Genomic DNA, 20,411 nt, shown 5'->3' with positions numbered 1-20,411 from the left:
GGGAAGCCTGCTTCTCCCTCTTCCTCTCTCTCTTGCTCTCTCTCTCTCTCTGTGTCAAATAACTAAATGAAATCTTAAAAGAAAAAATTAGAAACAGGCAAATCCTATCATATTAAAATGAAGATAATTAAGGAAACAAACAAGGAAAAGTATCAGCAACGCCTGTGATATAAAAGGTCTGCTGGCGGAGTGAAAACAAGCAGACGCACATTCAAAAGGCAAAGAAGTCAAACATACTGAACAGAAGATAAAATACTGTATATTAAAAATGTCCGTCACCTCGGTAATGAGGTAACAGGGGAATAAAATGTTCAGAAGAGGGGCGCCTGGTGGCTCAGTTGGATAAAGGGCTGCCTTCACCTTAAGTCATGATCTCAGGGTCCTGGGATCGAGCACCATATTGGCTCGGTGGGGAGTCTGCTTCTCCCTCTGCTCCCTCTGCTCATGCTCTCTTACTCACACTTTCTCTCTCAAATAAATGAATAAAAACTTTAAAAAAAAAAATCTCGGGACACCGCATGGATTAAGCCTCTGCCTTCGGCTCATGTCATGATCTCAGGGTCCTGGGATCAAGTACGGCATCGGGCTCTCTGCTCAGCAGGGAACCTGCTTCCCCCGTCTCTCTGCCTGCCTCTCTGCCTACTTGTGATCTCTCTGTCTGTCAGATAAATAAATAAAATCTTAAAAAAAAAAAATCCCCAGGTGTTTCCTTAAAAAAAAAATCCAGTAGATTCCATTTCAGTGATTAGAACAAAAATTTGTGAACAAAAAGAAACTGATCAATTTAATAATCCCAACTGTTGAAGACCATCATGAATTCTAAATTGTTATTTAATACATGATGATGCAAGAATGTAGGAGGATCAAGTGATTCAATCCCCTGCTATTTCCCATAAGTCTGATCTGATCACTGTCTACAGCCTAAGAATTTTTCAACAATGTCCACAGAATTTTTCACGCATTTGCACTCAGAGACTTATATAAGGATGGCATGCACTAATATCAAAAGATTTATCAGTAGAAAAATATCAAAATATCAAAAAATATCAGAAGATTTATCGGTAGAAAAAGAAAGCAAGAGGACTGCCAAATACGCAGCAGGTTACCCACTGTGTGACTGTTAGGGTTGACCGCACGGGCAGGTGGACCCCCGCCTGAGATTTGGTTCAGATTGTCGACCCTGACACATGCCTACACGGTATGAAAGTGTTTCTTCCTTCCATAATGCAAGTGTCCAGGGAGGGCATCACAGGACAGGCCTCTTTAGCAGGTAGGAAATGCGGGGAGAGAGGAAGGAAAGCCACCTGGCCTGGGCTGGGGTGGGCTAGGGTGAGAGTTGGGGGACAGGGACAAGGCAGTGGATTGAATCATTTGCCAAAACCAAAGGAAGGAGCACCCAGGCTGTCTGGTCCCCTTGCACAGATGTGGGGCATAAGGGGAGGAGGGAGAGATGAGGGTTGAAAGCTGTCAGTGGTCAAACATCAGAAGAGGAGTCAGAGCCTTCTGGTCTCCGGCTGGACATGTCTTAGAAGCTGGCTTCTAGTCCTCAGAAGACAAAAGCCAAGAAACCTGAAATCGACAACTCCTTCATCACAGAACTGAGGTACCAGGGTAAAGCACTGTCTCCAAAATCAGAGACAAAAAAGTAGACATTTAAAAATATGTCGGGAAGGGGCATCTGGGTAGCTCAGTGGGTTAAGCTTCTGCCTTTGGCTCAGGTCATGATCTCAGGGTCCTGGGATCGAGCCCCGCATAGGGCTCTCTGCTCAGCAGGGAGCCTGCTTCCCCCCCTCTCTCTGCCTGCCTCTCTGCCTACTTATGATCTCTGTCAAATAAATAAATAAAATCTTTTGAAAAATAAATAAATAAAAATAAAAATATGTTGGGAATATTCTAGGCTTCTTAACAAGGCCTGACTTCTGGGCACCTGGGTGGCTCAGATGGTTAAGCATCTGCCTTTGGCTCAGGTCATGATCCCAAGGTTCTGGGATCCAGCCCCAAAAGAGGCTCCCTGATCAGCAGGGAGCCTGCTTCTCCCACTCCCTCTACTGCTACCCCTGTTTGTGCTGTCAAATAAATGAATAAAAAAATCTTAACAAAACAACATGAAACAAAAAGGCCTGACTTCAAAACAATCTATTTCAGCAGAGGGTCACTGACTGGGGTTTTCCCAGAGCCCCTCCGGCCTGGAAGGATAGAGCCAACCTGAGGCTCTTCCAGCCTTTCCCACAAGGTAGAATACTTGTGAGGACGACAGGGTTTTTATCCCCTGCCTGATACCCAATACACGGTGACTGTTCGATATCATTTCTCCAACTCTGTGTCACCAAACAGGGGTCACACGGGTTCAGTTCAAGTCCAACACTAACACCCAGAGTTCACGTTCACTCCGCAGGTAGAGAGCTCAGCCCCACATACTGGTGGCCCCACTCCAGATGCCAGCCACAGACGGGGAGCCCAGGCTGCTGGCATCTGCGCCCAACTGCCTACACACTCAGGTTCCCTCCACGGGCCATCACATCTGGTAAGTTCCTGGATCAACGGTTAAGAACTCCCCTGAACTGTACTGATGTGCTCTATAGGATACAGCACAGGAACAAAGGTAGCGATGCACAGATCAAAGTAAGGGGGTCATACCGGTGAGGGGAATGGCGGGGGGTGGGGGGTGCTGGCCGTAGAGCAGCCACCTCCTCTCTGGACACACCAACCTCCCAGCACCGGTATGTATGTGTTCACCAACCTAGAGACCCTCTGATTCGGGTCTTTAAGGATTTTCATGGAGATTTCTTATTAAATGGACATAATTTATTAGATCACTGGCCATTGATGCTTAACAACTCTACGGCTCCTCTCCTCTCTCCAGAGATTGGGAGCTGGGACTCAAAGTCCCATGCCCCTAACCAAGGCTTAATGTTCCTGTGTCCAATCCCCATCCAGAAGCTATCCAGAAGATGGCCAAGAGTTACCTCTTTATTTCAAAGATTTTATTTTTTATTTGACAGACGGAGATCACAAGTAGGCAGAGAGGCAGGCAGAGAGAGAGGAGGAAGCAGGCTCCCTACTGAGCAGAAAGCCTGATGTTACCATTTAAAAAAAAAAAAAAAAAGGACACGATCACCCTTATCACTCAAGTAATTCCAAGGGCTTCAAGAGGTTTTTCTTAGGAACTAAAAACAAAGATGACATACCTTTCTCACTATACCACAGAAGGTCAAGTCCTGGTACACAGGCTCACAAGAGATTGAGAACAAATCACTGGAGTGGAGAACGCTTCCTCTCTGCCCACACCGCCTCTACATCAACTGGACTCTTTTTTTTCTTAAGATTTTAATTATTAATTACAGAGACAGAATGAGAGAGGGAACACAATAAGCACTGGAGAGCTGGGAAGGAGAAGCAGGCTCTCCACTGAGCAGGGAGCCTGATGCGGGGCTCGATCCCAGGATGCCAGGCTCATGACCTGAGCCGAAGGCAGACACTGAATGACTAAGCCACCCAGGCACCCCACCAACTGAACTCTTGTTTAATACACTACCCTGAAAGAACTAGATGTTTTTTGGTAACATCAAGAAGAATGCGGGGTGCCGGGTGGCTCAGTGGGTTAAGCGTCTGCCTTCGGCTCAGGTCATGATCCCAGCATCTCAGGATCAAGCCCGGGCATCGGACTCTCTGCTCAGCAAGGAGCCTGCTTCCTCCTCTCTCTGCTTGCCTCTCTGCTTACCTGTGATCTCTTTCTCTGTCCAACAAATAAATAAAACCTTAACAAAAAAAAAAAAAAAGAAGAAGAAGAAGAAGAATGATGCAAGGATGTCCCCTCTCTCACCAATCCTAGACAACTTTCTACTAGAATTCTTAACTAATGCAATTAGACCCAAAAAGGAAAAAAAACAAGAAACAAACAAACAAAATGACGGTATGCAAACTGGGAAGCAGTAAAACTTTTTAAAAGTAAATCAAAATAAAACTGGTTTTGTAGGGTACCAGGGTAGCTCAGATGGTTAAGCGTCTGCCTGTGGCTTGGGTTGTGATCTCCAGGTCCTGGGATCAAGGCCAGCATCTGGCTCCCAACTCAGAAAGGAGCCTGCTTCTTCCTCTCCTGTCTCTCCGCCTGCTCATGCTCTATCAAATGAATAAATAAAATATATTTTTTTAAAGATTTTATTTATTTATTTGACAGACAGAGATCACAAGTAGGCAGAGAGGCAGGCAGAGAGAGGAGAAAGCAGGCTCCATGCTGAGCATAGAGTCCGATGTGGGGCTCGATCCCAGGACGCTGGGATCACGACCTGAGCCGAAGGCAGAGGCTTTAACCCACTGAGCCACCCAGGCGCCCCAAATAAATAAAATCTTTAAAAAATGAATCAACCAATCAGTTTTTGTGGCAAAAGACAAGCCAGTGTATAGAGAAGATCTCCAAGAGCTCCAAGTGACAAGAAAATCCCTTTTCTTTTCCTTTCTTTTTTTTTTTTAAAAGATCTTATTTATTTGTCAGAGAGAGAGAGAGAGAGAACACGCGCACACTCGAATAGGCACAAGCAGGGGAAGCAGCAGGCAGTGAGAGAAGCAGGCTCCCTGTTGAGCAAGGAGCCCCATGTGGGACTCGACCCCAGGACCCTAGGATCATGACCTGAGCTGAAGGCAGACACTCAACTGACTGAGCCACCCAGGCGTCCCAAGAAAAACCCTTTGAACTACAGCTGACCCTTGAACAACTCAGGAGTTAGGGGCACCGACCCTTAGGCAGTCAAATATCTGGGCTTAACTTCTGACTGCCCAAAAATGTAACTAACAACCTACTGTTAACCAGAAGCCTTACTGACAACATGAAATCAATTAACATGTAATTTTTATGTCATAGGTACTATATAATATAATCTTCCACTAAAGTAAGCTGGAGTAAACATGAATAAAATCATAAAGAAAAACTTACGGGAAAAAAATCTGCCAAGAGGTAGGCCCGACTGGGCCAGATCAAGCCCCGACCTGGGGTGGGGGTGGGGGGTTGGATAAGTGGCTGTGGGCCTGGCCCCAGGATGGCTGTAGAATGGGGCCATTCTACAGCCTGGTTGCCAGAGGTCAGGCCTGAGGCTGGCGACAGCAGCCGGGAGGCACAGAACAGCCGCCACGCCTACCCCGAGCTGCACCACAGGCCCAGGCCCACCTGGTGTGTTGGAGAGAAGGTTCCCAGTTGGGCCTGGCAGGGGCCCAAGGACTGAAGCTGTCCGACGGAACCCCAGAGGCCAACTTGCTCGTCTAGGACTCAGTGGGTGGGGCCCTGGGGTGGGCCTTGGGTGCAGGGCTGACCCTGCCTCTGGGCAAGCTCCCCCACCTGAGTCCAGCCTCCTGAAGCCAGCACCAAGCACTCCGCCTGACCACCCGGTCAGTACACAGGTGACCTGCAGCCCTGCCCAGTCCCAGGGTCCCCAGGGACTTCTGAGAGCCTGACAGCCCTCCACTGGTACTCAGAAGGCAGCAAGCACTACCTCTGTGCCCGTCACTTGGTTCAGTCCAGGGGAGACTGGTGTGGACAGCTGTAAATAAACACCTGTGGCTTTTGCTATCACCTCTTTTAAAAAAATTTTTAAATCCGCATACCCACAGAGTTCAAACCCATGTTCAAGGGTCAACTGCACCAAGACAGCAAGGAAAGGCTCAAGGACAAAATATTCATATATACAAAATGTCCATATATAGGGGCACCTGGGTGGCTCAGTCGGTTAAGCTTCTGCCTTTAGCTCAGGTCATGATTTCAGGGTCCTGGGATCGAGCCCCACATCGGGCTCTCTGCTCAGCAGGGAGCCTGCTTCCCCTTCTCTCTCTGCCTGCCTCTCTGTCTACTTGTGATCCCTCTCTGTCAAATAAATAAAATCTTTTTTTAAAAATGTTCATATGTAAGGGTCCGCCTGGGTGGTTCAGGTTAAAGCCTCTGCCTTCAGCTCAGGTCATGATCTCAGGGTCCTGGGATCGAGTCCTGAATCGGGCTCTCTGCTCAGTGGGAAGCCTCCTTCCCTTCCTCTCTCTCTGCCTGCCTCTCTGCCTACTTGTGATCTCTTGTCTGTCAAATAAATAAATAAAATCTTAGGGGCGCCTGGGTGGCTCAGTGGGTTGGGCCTCTGCCTTCAGCTCAGGTCATGATCTCAGGGTCCTGGGATCGAGCCCCGAATCGGGCTCTCTGCTCAGCAGGGAGCCTGCTTCCTCCTCTCTCTCTCTCTGCCTGCCTCTCTGCCTGCTTGTGATCTCTGTCAAAAAAAATAAATAAAATCTTCAAAAAAAAATAATAAAAAAATAAATAAAATCTTAAAAAAAACACAAAGAAAGCAAGATCCAAGAAAGAAAAAAAAATAAGTTTGTTTTCATTAAAATGAAAAACTCTTGCTCAGAGAAAGACTATTAAGATGAAAACAAGCCACGGACTGGTGGAAAACTTTGTAAATCACTTACCTAATAAAGGGCTGGTATCTAAAACATCCAAAGAACTCTTAAAATTCAACAGACAGCCCAATTAAAAATGGGAACTGGGGGTGCCTGCGTGGCTCAGTGGATTAAAGCCTCTGCCTTCCGCTCAGGTCAGGATCCCAGGGTCCTGGGATAGAGCCCCACATTGGGCTCTCTGCTCAGCAGGGAGCCTGCTTCCTCCTCTCTTTCTGCCTGCTTCTCTGCCTACTTGTGATCTCCGTCTGTCAAATAAATAAATAAAATCTTAAAAAAATTTTTTTTTTATAAATGGGAACTGGATCTGACCATGCACTTCTGCGATGATACAGAAATGCCGTGGAGCACAGGAAAACAATGTGAAAATCCCCTGTCATTGGGAAACTGCACAGAAAAGAGTTACGACCAGGCGCTTGGTGTAAACCTGGACAGTTGTTTTTTGGCTTGTCTGTTTGTTGTAATGCAAGCGCCTGCATTAAGCACTGACTGCTAAGGCATTCACTTCAAAGATGGCCATTTCAAACAAACACACTGCCAGCCCCCGCCTCACTAGATACAGAACAGGCTGCCCAGCACTGAAGGATCCTCTGTTGTAAACATCTTGATTTCAGTAACTATTTAGGCCACTTGTTTCTTCTCCTCCTGCACTTTAAATTCCCATGTTTGAAATTCACCAACCAAAAGAAAGCATGTGAAACCCTAGGTGCCTATCCTTACCCCCAATAAAGGCAGACCCCAGATCCTTGTGTGCCCCTGGCCCCCCACCCCCCAGCTAACTCCAACACCCTGTGTGACCCCCCAGGTGTGCTGTGTATTTAACAGGTTCCCGAAGTAACAAATCCGTTTTTCTCAAAGTCCCCTGATGGTTAGCGCTGCAAGGTGTCTTGCAATCGGAAGAACCACAACGGCCAGTCCAACCACAACACTGGGGACTGAAAGGCTGGGACGGGCACAGAACAGCCGACGTAGCTGGCCAGACTGCACGCCTGCCCTCGAGATTCACTAAGAGAAATGCCCTTCACCTGCAGCTTGCTTACTAAGCACCTAACTCGGGGAGCTTCCGCCATCTGGGAGGGGAGCATGGCTTGCTGGGAGTCTGTCACACTGCTAGTGCTCTTACACACCGCCTCTGTTGTGCACAGTGCGGCTGGTAGCCAACCGGAAAGGTCGCAGCTGCCACACTCATCAAATCATCTCCCCGAAGCAGCGTGAGTGAGGCCTTCTGTGCTAATGAGACGATCAGACCAGTAATCTAAAGGCCTTAATTGACTATTAATATGCATTAGGGTCCTCCACGCCTCAAGCCCAGGAGAGCTAAGACAGGGGAACTGAATCACAAGAGTACTGTCACATCCCAAGGAGAGGCTCTAGGCTGAAGGCAGGAGGAAAATACTCCTAGGTGTGAGCAGTTCGGAGGACTCCACCGGTGACCAGAGTCCGGGGGGTCACGCCTGGAAGACCGGGCCTAAACCCGGCAGAGGGAAAACAGTCCTGCAGGCAGAAACCAATGGCACCACCAGAGGAAAAATACAACAAGGGGCCTATGGTGTCTGTGTCACAACTTCATCACCGCCGTGGCTCTTCATCCCCTGACCGGATGGGATACAGGCCCCACTCGTGGCATAATGTTGCTGAAATATTAATGGACAAATAGAAATGTCATCAACATCTGGTAGGAGCACCTAAGAGATCCCGGATAAATGCAGAAGCCCATGGGCGCTTCCTGGGTGTTACTCAATGCCATGCAAACCAACACGCCAACAGTCTGGCCTCTTAAGCCTCAGGGTTTTTCTCAAAGCTCCTGTGCTTCTCACACCGGTGGAGGCCGACCTGAATCCAAGAGAAACCCCTTGGGACACCCTGGAGAGGAAAACTGCTAGCTGTGAGGGCTCACAGTGACTTCATCCCGAAGTGCCGGCAACCACACACCAGATGAAGGTACAGGAAAAAAATCAAGAAGTAGACACTGAGATCAAAAACTACACCTTAGGGGCGCCTGGGTGGCTCAGTGGGTTAAAGCCTCTGCCTTCAGCTCAGGTCATGATCCCAGGGTCCTGGGATCGAGTCTCGCATTGGGCTCTCTGCTCAGTGGGGAGCCTGCTTCCCTTTCTCTCTCTCTGCCTGCCTCTCTGCCCACCTGTGATCTGTCTGTGAAATAAAGTCTTTTTTTTTTTTAAACTACACTTTAACTAAAATTCAAACCTTTCTTGAAGATTTTGTGCAGCAAGAAGGACACAGGGGAATTAATTGGCTAATGGCGGGTTTTTGATTATCTGGAACAGGCGCTGAATTCTTACCCACAGCTGCCAAAATACATCAACGGGCTGGTATCTCCAAAGCCCCGAAAATCCATTAAGTTTCTTCAAGATCCATCCAGGCTCTATGCTGCTTTCCATGAGATACCACAGATCCTAAGCTCCCTCAGCTTCCGTCCCACCCAACACCAAGAACCAAGCCTCACAAGACATCCCCTGCCATCAACAGAATCCCGAGAGGATTATCAAGGCTGCTGTTGAGGAGGAAAGAGGGAAGGGGGAAGGAAGGCAAAGGCTCCCAGAATCACCAACATTCATACCAGAGACCTTCTCCCGACTTGGAAATGTGTTGCCTCCCTCCAGGTCCATCCTGACATCACAGTGATCACACTAAGATTCACAGTGAATGGAAAACATTAAGAGGAGCCCACCTCCTGCTGTGCAAAACTGGTCTGGTTCTCGGGGTTTACTAATTCCTCAACCTGAACTCTTCATTTCCAATCCCGAAGAGGCCCCCTCTGACCCTGAGTCCAGAGAATTATTCCTTGCAGGGCGCTCCCCCTAATTATAGGAGGCACTACCACATTTTAATTGGAACTGTCAAAACCACCCACAAGGCACTAAACTCCTAGGAGAAAGCTCTTATTTTCTTTCTCTGTCCCTTGAAGATGTAAATCTTACCATGCCTTTGAAATGTAAACACCCCAGGAGGTAACTAAAACTGCCCAGCATCTTTTGCAGAAAGAACAGAGAGAGAGAGAGAGACACACAGACACGACACTAATTGGGCTTATCCAGTATGTTAATTACATGCAAAGCACCTTCAAGTCAGTGATGACTAACTTACTCAGGTCACAAGGTATGGGTGAATGTTAGTAAACTAAGTGTTCTAGAAATTACATGAAATTCCTAAAAATCTGCCATGCCCTGGTATCATGGGATCACCTGTAATTCTAGTTATTACCCTGGAATGTTGTGTGCCTCAGAAATAAATTTTCTGGGCAACGGCATTACAATGAACTCTCATCAGATCTTTAACCATGGCCATTCTTAAGTCTCTTGTCACTTACAGGCAGCTGTTTTATTCTGATGCGTTTGCAAAAGTGTTTCATCCTCAGAGATATTCATGGAAATACAGGTTTCTGGTAACTTTCAGATCACTGCACTGAACTGGGTAAGAATTTACAGTGTTCTCTAAAGAAAAAACTGGATCCGGAAATCTACTAACCAAAGCTGAAGAGCAAGAATTAATTACATCTGGCTGAGTGAACTGATAAAGATGATTATAATTTTTATGACTTTTGTTTAAAATACTGGGATTTTTTTGGGTGCTTGGGTGGCTCAGTTGGTTAAGCAACTGCATTCAGCTCAGATCATGATCCCGGAGTCCCGCATCGGACTCCCTGCTCAGTGGGGAGTCTGCTGCTTCCTCTGACCTGCTCCTCTCTCGTGCGCTCGCTCTCTCTCTCTCAAATAAATAAATAAAATATTTTTTAAAAAATAAAATACTGGGATTTTTTAATCTTTTGTTTTCCCAGTATAAGGAAAGGTCACTTCCTGGCAGGTGCAGGAACTTTGGGGTATTTTGAGGACTTCGAGAAGAGAGGAATTAACCCAAATCAATACGTGTTGCAGGCAAAGTCCAATAGTTAAGTCCTAGACTTGGATTCCTAGCCGCAAGAGATTTTTGAAAGTCCAACCTGAGATTCTTTATGAAAAGTTCCAACAAAGCAGACTTAAAAGACATCCTAGGCACCTGGGGGCTCAGGTCATGATCACAGGGTCCTGGGTTCCAGCCCTGTGTGGGGCGCCCCTGCTGAGGGGGCAGTCTGCTTGTCCCTCTGCCCCTCCCAACCCCGCTCATTTGCTCACTCCTGCTCCCTCTCTAAAATAAATAAAATCTTTTAAGAAAGACATTCTATATGATCAATCACTATTCCTACTGCACTTATGTAAGTATCAGACCAAATTTATTAAAACTAGACTTAATCTGCAAACAAATTAGTTTCACTATGGTCACCTTAGATAGCAATGGGGGGTGACCATACAGAGAAAAATGAGGTCATTAATAAACTTTTATAGATATTATAGATTCTAGTTATGCTCACGGTCTTTGAGGTTTTGTTTTCTACCTATAAACTGAACTGGATGCTAAATTCTTCTTGTTTTCTCCAATATCTGGCTACAACTCTCCAAACTTAACGTTTCCCATTTTTTTCCCATTCTGCTGACTTGGAATCATTGAGAACTAAAACTGCCCCTTCCCCAAATGCATGCAAGTTAATGGGGGACAATTCGATATAAACGTGATGGAAACCACTCCAACAGCTCATATGCGCATGGTCAGTATCCACACTGGTGCTGAGGGCCGGACCACTCAGAAAGATCACAGAACATTCGAACTACAAAGCCAGACAATCTATCAGCCCACCCCTGCCTGCCCTCACTCTCCATCTATAAAAACGCTTCGATCCCAACACCTACAGGCATCTTGACCAGCTACCTCCAGAACTCAGAAACTGGAATTCAAATCTGCTCCAATATTAACCAGTTTTTCTTGTTTCCACAGAAATACCTCTTACTAAAACCTGCTGCAAATACTTGTACACCACGCAGGCCAAACTCTGGGAGCCCGCCTGTATCACTGCCTCCTGAAATGTGACACAGACAACCTTTAACAGAACTGATCCATTCTCAGGAGTAAGAAACGAGATCAACGAGCTAAGGAGCCATCTACCAACTCAGGCCAAGTTCAAACCTACTTACACCAGATGGCCCATGATGTTAAAATATTCCACAATATTACCCAATTCGTACAGATTCCCAGGGCCCCTGAGATCACTGACATAGTTTTACTGTGGGACTCTTCAAGTCTGGGGGACGATGGTTATGGACTGGACTTCAGAATATCACTGCCTGTTCAATTAGTACAGAATTTGCTACTATAATCCTACCCAGAGCTGTATACTTTGGGTTTGGAGAAACCCAAGCTAAGCAGGCAGTTAAGGTCCTCCCCACTGAGTGCGGCTGTGCATCACAAGACAGGATTGTAATGTAAGGCAGGACAGTCTGGGGTTTTTGTCTTTTTTGTAATGCAAGTGCCTGACCCAAGCTTTGATTGCAGAGGCATTCACTTCAAAGGGGCACCCACTTCAAAGACTGTATCTAGAATAAACACATTGCCAGCCACATGACTAGATAAAGAGCCAAACTACCTCCTTTGTTTTAGAGATCTTCATTGATTATGATAACTGACCATTCAGGCTACTTGTTTTTTCTCTTGTGATTTAAATTCCTGTTCTTAAGTTTTTAAATTCAACAATAATGAGGAGCCAGTCAAACCACAGACCCTACCACCGCCACCACCCCTACTCCAATAAAATAAGAATACAAGCCTGTGTGCTGTCTTTCTCAACTGGAGACAAGGATGTGTAGCCCTGGGTGTGCTGTATAGTTTCTAGATCCTCTAGGTCCTACGAAGAAATTTTTTTTTCAAAGTTTCCTGGTGGTTATTGCTAAAGGGAGTCTTGCAAGCATAACAGGAGCCACAAGGACCAGTCCAAATGCAACAATTGGTACAAACAAGCTGAGACCAGCACAAATTATAGGTAAATGGGGAGGCCTGGCTGGCCCAGTTGGTAGAGCATGTAACTCCTGTTGAGGTTTGAGTTCAAGTCCAATGTTGGGGGTAAGTTTACTTAAAAAACAAACAAACAAACACAGGCAAATGGATATACAATCACTGGTAAATCCATAAGACGATATACTCTTCAGTTATAAAAAGAAATGAGATTACAAAGCCAACAACTCAGGGAGAAAACTTGAAATCATATTCCCAAGTGAAAGATGCCAATGTGACAAGTGTCTGGAAAAGATCAAAGTAAAAGACACGGAAAGATCTTAGTTGCCAGGGGATGAATCAGGGAGCCCATGAGATTTTCAGGACAATGAAAATATTCTATATATTACAGAAGTGATGAAAATATGTCTTTTCATATTAGCTGAAGACCCGAGATTGTATGAGTCAACCCTAATGTAAACCACATCCATGTTGGCGCATCAAATTTAACAAATGCACGAAAGTAATACAAGGCATAAAATAAACAAGAGGGGCGCCTGGCTAACTCGGGTGAAAGAGCACGTGACTCTTGATCCCAGGGTCATGAGTTCAACCCCCACGTTGGGTTTAGAGATTACTAAAAAAAATTAACGCTTTTTAAAAATGCTCTTTAAAAAAAAAAAGTGTGTGTGTGAGAGAGAGAGACAGAGAGAGATAGAGACAGAGACAGAGAGACAGTATCCAGGCAGAAGGGTTATATGGGAAATCTCTGCACTTTTTTTTTCTCTTTTTTTTTTCTCTGCACTTTCTGATCAAAGCACTGGTATTTTAAATCACATGAACCCACAGTTTGAAGAGTCCAGCAAAATCACTCAAACCCAGTGTTTATGTAAGAAAGAGAGAAGAAAATTGAAAGGCCCTCTGCTAGTTCAACAAGAACCCTCACAAGTAATTCTTGCATTCCTGGGGCGGGGGGGGGGGCGGTGTGTGAATTATTATTTCCGTGGCAAGTAACTGCTTCAGGAATTTAATCATACTTGAACACTTCTGGTCTGCAAATCTAAGCCCTGAAAATCCATTTCAACTCACCCAAAATGAGAGATCTCAGAATATTACTAGCCATGCTGGGAGGGGAAAAAAAAAAAAGGGAAACAAGAATTTTTAACACATGCAATGCAGTACAGGCGTTATTTTTCTGAAATTACCCCTCTCTTGCCTCTTCGGAAATACTTCATACTGTGTTTGAAGCTCTACTGAGTACACGAAGTTTTATACACTGAAAAACTAAGACTAAAATCAAGTGAATAAATCTTTTAAAAGCGACTTACTCAGAGAGGGGCAGCGCTGACCTGGAACTGTGCTGACAGGACAGAACACCCTGGAAAGTCTCAAAGAGGTACACCGCCACCCAAAGTACTTCCCACAGGATGTCTGTGCCCAGGAAAGATCCTGGGGGGAGAGGCACGAGGATTTCACACAAAAGCAGTTCCAGGTGATTATTCTCGGCGTTTCTCTCAAGTAAAATATCCACACGGGAAAAATAAAATAAAATAAAATAAACAGCTATTCACTGACTGTGGCTAAATAATGAACAAGTAAAATAGTGGGTCTGTTTGAAATACACCCATGGGATCGATGGTTGACAACGACACTGTGAACTGGGAAAGGGAAGCTGGCGTTAGGAAAGGCTGGAAGGAACTGGGAAAGTAGGTATTTATTGCCTGCCCAAGGGACAGCGGGGCTGGGGCGGGGGGGGGGGGCAGGGTCAGAGGTTTCAGACCCTTGCTTCCCAAACATCTGGAAGTTCAGGAGGAAATGGGCCCCCCGTGGGGGAAAAGAAGGGTCTGGGGACCCCAGAGACCACAGCGCCTCCCACGCACGAACGAGAACGAGTCACGACGGCTCCCCTGACGAGCCTCCCCGCGGTCACCACACAACTGAAGGAGACGCGGCTGCGGGCGCAGAGCTGCCAAGACCATCCAGGGCCGAAGTCGCCGCGCACAGGACGGGGCAGCCCGGACGCCAGGGTCCCCGCTGCCGGGCCCGTGCGCAAGCTGCGCGCCGCAGGGGACCGAGGTCCCAGGGGCGCCACCAACGACTCGGGTCCGCAGACTCCGGAGATGACCGCGGGGGTCCCGCCACAGCCGGTTCCGGCCGGTTCCAACCGGCCCCTCAGCGCCCGTCTCCGCACCCCACCAGGCACGCTCACCATTTCTCGGTTTCCTGGGTCCCCCGGCGGCCCCCCTTAAAAAACAGCGCACGGCAGAGCGCCCAGCGCGAAATAAACGGAGGCAGCGCAACGTGGCACCTTTAAATACAGGCGACCCGCGATCTCCCCAGGGAGGCTGAAAGGAGCAGCGACGTCCGGGGTGGTTGCGGCGCGTCGCCCCACCCACCGCCTCGCCGCCGCCACATCTGATTGGACAATTCGCAAGGCCTCGCCCCCTCACGCCTGAGTGACAGCGGGGCCGGAGGTTAGATGTCTGAGCCTACCGCCGGCCAGAAGGCGCTCGGCCGGCGAACGCGCGCCGGGAAACGTAGCGCTGCCAGTCGGTTCCTAAAACTCTCACCCTTCCCTGCAAACAGACAGACGTGACTCTCCAGACGCAATAACGAGTCTCGCTCCATTTTGGTCTTTGAGTGTGGAACAGCCAGAGTCTGACATGGCACTTTTGGCAAAAAGATGCCCAGGCAGATACCCGGGACGGACATCCTCCCAGAACGTCGGTCAGATTCAGAAAAACATCATTGGAACCAAAACCAAAGCATCACTTCAGGTGAAAAGCGACTTCTGGGTTTAGAATGGGTTAAGTTTAGAAAATGTTTCTGACATGGAAAATAGAAGGCGGGGACTCTTTCTCAGTAGTGATCCAGTCACTCCGGTGGTCCTGATCCAGCCCTTTCTGGTGATTACACGAGTTAATCCCATCTATGACCAGACCTACCAGAAAACTGCGTTTCATCGAAATAACAATCCCCCTGATGGGTGAGTCTATGGGATACTGGACAGAAGTCTTCATTCTGACAATGATGGAATCACTCTGCGACAGATCGCTGCCTCTCAATTCTCCGAGGACACGGTCACCGTTAAGATCATCTGAGTCAAACCAGGCCACCTACATCCCCCCAGACTGCGGCAGTGTCCCCGCCCTGCGCAGGGACTGAGAAGCCTCCCCGGAGCCACCTAGCAGGTGGCAACTGTGGGGCAGAACTAAGGAACCGTAACTGATCTCAGTGAAAAGGGGCAAGAAGGGCCAGTTTTCAACCAGAGCTGCTCACACAAAGGGGACCCTGCAGGCAGTCGCATCCTCAGTCACCCACACAACAGAAGAAAAGTTATTCAGCTTCAAGAAGTGAGAGGTGGAGGGGCACCTGGGTGGCTCAGTTAAGCCGCTGCCATCCAGTCAGGTTATGATCTCAGACAGGCATCAAGCCCCATGCCCAGCCCTCTGCTCAGAGGAGAGCCTGCTTCTTCCCCCTTCCCCCCACTCATGTTCTCTCTGTGTCAGATAAATAAATAAAATCTTTAAAAAAAAATTGAGGAATGGGGGGCGCCTGGGTGGCTCAGTCGGTTAAACGACTCCCTTCGGCTCGGGTCATGATCCCAGGGTCCTGGGATCGAGCCCCGCATCGGGCTCCCTGCTCAGTGGGGAGCCTGCTTCTCCCTCTCCCTCTGCTGCTCTGCCTGCTTGTGTCTCTCACTCTCTCTGTCAAATAAATAAATAAAATCTTTTAAAAAAAATTTTTAAAAAAATTTTTAAAATTGAGGGATGGAGAAGATACTTCCATTTCTTTTTTTTTCCTCCAGCATAGTTAACGTACAGTGTTGTATTAGTTTCAGGTGTACAACATAGTGTTCAACAACTCTATAGGTTACTCACTGTTCATCAAGGTAAGTGTACTTTTTTTTTTTAAGATTTTATTTATTTGGGGGCGCCTGGGTGGCTCAGTGGGTTAAAGCCTCTGCCTTCAGCTCGGGTCATGATCCCGGGATCCTGGGATCAAGCCCCACATCGGGCTCTCTGCTCAGCAGGGAGCCTGCTTCCCCCTCTCTCTCTCTGCCTGCCTCTCTGCTTACTTGTGATCTCTGTCTATCAAATAGATAAATTAAAAAATCTTTTTAAAAAAATTTTATTGGGCACCTGGGTGGCTCAGTGGATTAAAGCCTCTGCCTTCGGCTCAGGTCATGATCCCAGGGTCCTGGGATCGAGCCCCACATCCGGCTCTCTGCTCAGCGGGGAGCCAGCTTCCTCCTCTCTCTCCCTGCCTCTCTGCCTTCTGTGATCTCTGTCTGTCAAATAAATAAATAAAATCTTTTTTTAAAATGTTGAAAAAAAAGGATTTTACTTATTTGACAAAGAGAGTGAGTACAAGCAGGGGGAGTGGCAAGAAGAGGGAGAGGGAGAAGCAGGCTCCCCACTGAGCAGGGAGCTCCATCCCAGGACTCTGGATCATGACCCGACCAGAAGGCGGAGGCTTAACCGACTGAGCCACCCAGACACTCTTAATCCGCATCACCTATTTCACCCAAATCCACCCCCCTCCTTTGGTAACCCCCTGTTTTTTCTCTGTAGCTAAGAGTTTGATTTTGGTCTGTCTCCTTCTTGTTTGTTCATTTGTTTTGTTTCTTAAATTCCACGCAGGAGTAAAATCCTATGGTATTTGTCTTTCTCTACTGCCTTATTTCGCCTAGCGTCATACTCTCTAGCTCCGTCCCTATTATTCCAAATGGCAAGATCTCTTTTTTTTTTTAATGGCTGAATAGTGTTCCATTGTACATATATACCACATCTTTTTAAAAAAGATTTTATATAAATAAATAAATAAATAAATAAATAAGATTTTATATATTTATTTGATGGAGGGAGAGAGAGAGCACACACATATGCACAAGCTAGGGGAGGGGCAGAGGGAGAGGAACAGACAGACTCCCCACTGAGCAGGGAGCCTGATCCCGGACCCAGGGCTCATCCCAGGACCCTGAGATTATGACCTGAGCTGAAGCCAGATGCTTACCCAACGGAACCCCCCAGGGACCCTCCACATCTTTATCCCGTCACCTATCACTGACACCTGGGCTGCTTCCATAACTTGGCTATCGTAGATAATGCTGCTATAAACATCAGGGTGCATATATCTTTTCGAATTAGTGTTTTTGTACTCTTTGGGTAAATGCCCAGTAGTGAGCTAACTGGATCACAGGATCTATTTTTAATTTTTCAGGAAACCTCCATACCATCTTCCACCATGGCTACACCAGTTTGCATTCCCACCAACAGCACATGAAGAGTCCTTTCTCTCCGCATCCTTACCAACATTTGTTTTTTCCCATGTTTCTGAGTCTCACCATTCTGACATGAGTGAGGTGACATCTCGTTGCAGTTTTAATTTGCATTTCCCTGATGACAAATGATATTTAGCATCTTTTCATGTATCTGTTGGCCATCTGTATGTCTTCCTTGGAGAAACATCTGTTCCTATATTCTGCCCATTTTTAATTGGATTATTTGATTGCTTGGTGTTGAGTTCTACAAATCCTTTTTTTTTTTTAAAGATTTTATTTATTTTTGGGTAACTGGGTGGCTCAGTCTTTGGGTGTCTGCCTTTGGCTCAGGTCATGGTCCTGGGATCCTGGGATCGAGCCCCACATCGGGCTCCCTGCTCTGCCGGGAAGGCTGATTCTCCCTCTCCCTCTCCCCTGGCTTATGTTCCCTCTCTCGCTGTCTCTCCCTCTGTCAAATAAATAAATAAATAATTTTTTTAAGATTTTTTTATTTGACAGAGAGAGAGAGAGAGAGCACAAGTAGGCAGATAGGCAGGCAGAGAGAGAGGGGGAGGCAGGCTCCCTGCCAAGCAGAGAGCCTGGTGTGGGGCTCGATTCCAGGACCCTAAGATCATGACCTGAGTCAAAGGTGGAGGCCCAACCTACTGAGCCACCCAGGCACCCCAATAAATAAAATCTTTAAAGACAAAACAAAACCAAAAACATTCCCTTTAAAAAAAAAAAGATTTTACTTATTTATCTGAGAGAGGAAAAAGAGAGAGCATAAGGGGCAGAGGGGTGGGAGGGAAGGCAGAGGGAGAGGGAGAAACAGACTCCCCGCTGAGCAGAGAGCCTAATGTGGGACTTGTCCCAGGACCCTGGGATCATGACATGAGCCGAACACAGATGCTTAACCAACTGAGCCGCCAGGTGCCCTAAATTCTTTTTTTAGGATTTTATTTACTTGACAGAGAGCGTGAGCCAGGGGAGCGGGGTGGTTAGAGGAGGAGGAAGGGGGACAAGCCAACTCCAAGCTGAGTACAGAGCCCAATCTCACAACCCTGAGATCATATCCTGAGCCAAAACCAGGAGTCAGATGCTCAACTGACTGAGCCACTCAGGTGCCCTGAGTTCTATAAATTCTTTATACCTTTTGGATACTAACCATTTATCAGATATATCATTTGCAGATATCTTCTCCCATTCAGTGGGTTATCTTTTGTTGCTGTGCACAAGCTTTTTATTTTGATGTAGTCCCCATTGTTTATTTTTGCTTTTATTTCCTTTGCCTCAGGAGACCTATGTAGGAAAATGTTACGGCCAATGTCAGAGAAATTATTGCCTCAGCTTTCTTCTAGGCCTTTTATGGTTTCAGAATTTATTTCCATTTCAGGATCTGTTTTTCATCTCCAGAACTATCTGGAAAACAATCATGTAGGAGCAGGTTTCTTAAAAGTCACGATTTCCTAATGTCAGGAACACCTCTGATTTTTTTGGTTTTCTCTCCTAACTTCTCATCGCTGCCTCATAAAACACCCACCATGCTAAGAATGTGCATTCACCAGAAAAGATGCATAAGTCTGGCTCCCCTCTCTCACACTGCCGAGCTTCAGAAGATGGTGCCGAGAAAGCTCCATTTCATTTCTGTGCTCCCCTGCCCTACTTTCATTTTCAGGAATTGTACAGTTCCCATAGTGGCCCCATCTGGACAGAAAGCGCTGATGTGCTTCCCGCAGATAGCCATGAATTGTTCTGCTTCTCACAGGTAGCAACAGGGATAGTCGGGTCCTGTCCTGAGGTCACATCATGGTGCTTTCAAAGGCCCTTTAATCAGTGTGGTTGGCATACTGGACATGTTATCTTGAGGTTGTGCTTGGGAGAGCGGGTAATTGTGTTGATCTCTAGTTATGGCAACATGTACTGCCAAAATGTACTAGAGTGCTGTTGCGTCCACCTGCACTGAGGAAAGTCCATGAAAACTCAAGACCCATCTATGAGACGATGTCCTAACCCAAAATAAAGAGCTCCCCTTACGGAACTCAGGGAGTTCTTTGATCATACGGAGATATTTCCTCTATGACCTTGAACTAGACCCCTGATGGAATGGGTTACCCAAGGTTCAAAAAGCTACACTTGGCTCTGAATGAAAAAGACAAGGGAGCAGGTAATCCTTCTTGTAGTGGAAAACATGAACTATCTTTAAGTGGCAGAATATAGATGTGCATTTTCCAAAAAACTGGTTCTTCAGGGGTCTGTTAGAAATATTGACATGGTGTTTGAGGTCGTAGTGGGAGGGAGAAACAACCAAATTGTTCTTTCTTTTTTTTAAGATTTTATTTACTTATTTGAGAGATTGAGAGAATGGGCAAGGGGCAGCGGGAGAAGCAGACTCCTTGTGGAGCAGGGAGCCTTATGAGGGACTCGATCCCAAGATTCTGGGATCATGACCCAAGCCAAAGGCAGACGCCTAACCGACTGAGCCACCCAGGCACCCCCTCAACCAAACTGTTCTCTCTGATGGGGAAGGCACAAATAACCAAGAGCGAGCAATCACAGCAGGTACTTAGTGAAGGTTTCAAAGTATGGGAAGGTACCACCCAAACAAGAAATCAAAATCGTCATTGCAGAATGTCCTTAAAGGCATTACCTCCCAGGAGTTTCACAGGCCAAGTGCACGCTTACCTGTCCAGGGACACTGACTCATCCGCAGTGTAAAATGTCACAGACACCCCTGAGAAACGTTTTGCTTCCTAATCTTAAGTCTATAGAGACAACCAGGACAATGACAATGAGAATGGTAACAGGAACGCTCACACTAGTAATAGACACATTAGGGAGGCTTACTAAGTGTAAGGCACTCCACTCACAGGTGGATTGGCTCATTTCTCTTCATCTTCCCAGA

This window comes from Martes martes (assembly GCF_963455335.1).
Source record: "Martes martes genome assembly, chromosome: 1".
Lineage (NCBI taxonomy): Eukaryota > Metazoa > Chordata > Mammalia > Carnivora > Mustelidae > Martes > Martes martes.
This window is presented reverse-complemented; position numbering follows the sequence as displayed.